Genomic DNA, 2,214 nt, shown 5'->3' with positions numbered 1-2,214 from the left:
TCGGGAGGAACAACAGATGCAGACTTCATGGCATCCCCCATCAACTTGGCCCTCTTAGAGTTCTTGGCCACAGCAGGCTTTCGTTTGCGAAGCCGCCTTTCATATTCATCTGCTTCAGCTGTGGTGAGGACTTGCTTACCGGTGTCCTTTTTTCCATAAGCCTCAGCAACAGGTGCCTCTATAGGAGATTCGTTGGAAGCCTCTCCCTCAGAAGATTTAACAGCGGGTGACTCCTCTGGAGTTTCCTTAGAAATTTCCTTTTCTGAAGACTCGGTAGTGGGCAGTCCTTCCGGGCCTTCAACAGCCTTGATCATCTTGATCATCTCTTGTTCACAAGACAAGTAATCCCCTATTCCGGGTAGGCGAGTCCTGCCGCCACTTCTCCTTGATCTATAGAGCTCTCGAATTTCGTTGATACACGAACTATACAGGTCGTATTCTGAAATCCGAGAAGCTTCAGTAAACCAGGTCCGGAAATCTTCAACATTAGAATAACTTGGCAGAAAATTGGGCAAGGTGAATTGCACATGAGTCCCCCTAGCAAGGAAGAAAGACCAAGCGCGAGCCCCTTCATATAAATTGCCAATCTGAGCCAGTTGTGGATTAGGGTTACCAACATAAAGTTGGTCGTACCCGAACTGCCGAGCGAAGCGAGAAGGGACGTAGGGTTCAATAATGCACCTGTCGCCTAGTCGAAAGACCAAGTAGCCCACTCTGATGGAGAGGAGCCACTGAAAAAGTCCTTCGTTTAGGGACGATGAACCCTCGAAGACCATATCTACAAATTTTGTGTCTTCCTCTTCAGCCCCGTCAAAACAGGGGTGGCAGCAGAAGACATTATAACTATCCTCTAAGGATAAGAGTTGCCTGGCACGGACTATATACATGTATGACCAGGTGGCCGATTCAAGCCTCTGCACAAAAGGAACAGAGGTTTCATTATTCTGCATGATCCCCGTCATTAGTGAAGGACAATGCAGCACAAACCAGGCCATCAAGTAAGTATACGGCACTGGTATGCGAGGTTGGGAAGTCTTCCAAATTTTCTTCCCAGCAGCAGTTATTTCTCGGACATCAAGAAACTCCGAGGATAAGTCTCGTAAGCCCCTCTGCAAACAACTCACCATGGCAGTGAGAAGACTTAAAGGACGCCCATGAGCCAAAAGAACGGCTGGGTAGACAACATCAGCCAAAATAAAATAGACTCAACTGGCTTCGACGGCACAACACACCGCTTCAGCCATATCATCAAGAAGCCAGCAAGTAGAGCAGAGTCAGAAATGGGAGTTGCGGCCTGATAGTGAAAGCTATCAAACTCAGTATCAGCCTCGAACCTATCCTCCCGATGCTTATTTCTGTAGATAGCATTAGGAGCCTTGATGCGGGCCTTAATATTCTTCAAAGAGCTGGCAGCAAGACGGACCACAGCTAAGTCTTTCTGACTCAGGTTCTAGAAGAGATAATCAGCCCACGCAGTGTGCATGATACCACCCCCACGCATCCCGATAACTTGGGCACAAATGCGGAAGTGGCACATCAGCTCCCAGAAAGTGGCGTATATTTCCGGGTGCGCCGCTTTCAGGATAGAAAGCTCTTCAGTAGTTGGAATGAATTCTTCATAAGGAATCTTCCCAAGAGATAGCCCCGATACCGTGTGCATCTCGTGAAGAGCAAATCCCAATTCTCCAACAGGTGTGAAAAATGTATAGCTATCCGGATTATATCGCTCCAATATAGCGAAGAAACTGGGATAGCCCTGTACAACCCCATACCGGGTAGCTAGTACTGGTGTGGTAAGACCGGATTGAGCCAGCAGCTCTTTAAGCTCCTCAAGGACAAAGTCCACCATCCGGGTCCACCAACCACCTTCTCCCGACGATAGCCAACCAGGAGACCGAAAGCTTTGTGTGGGAAATTCACCACGGGCAGCAATAAACTGACGAATGAATACATTCGCTGGAAGGGGCGCTTCTTGAGCGAGATCTTTTTTCTCAAACCTCCCTGGTCTCAGACCTTTGAGCTGCCCTCCAATCTGTACACGGGACCGGCGTCCAAATCCAAATGATACGTTCTCCTGTTCCTTGACAAGATCGAAGGCCAAGCCCCTACGACAGCGGACGTTTGAAAAGTAAGAAAGTGGATACATCCTCTTCATGCTTGGAAGAAAGAAGAAACGGTTACTGATTTCGGTCAACAGCTGGGAATCTTCCACAT

Source organism: Asparagus officinalis, chromosome 7, assembly GCF_001876935.1.
Source record: "Asparagus officinalis chromosome 7, Aspof.V1, whole genome shotgun sequence".
Taxonomy (NCBI): domain Eukaryota; kingdom Viridiplantae; phylum Streptophyta; class Magnoliopsida; order Asparagales; family Asparagaceae; genus Asparagus; species Asparagus officinalis.
This window is presented reverse-complemented; position numbering follows the sequence as displayed.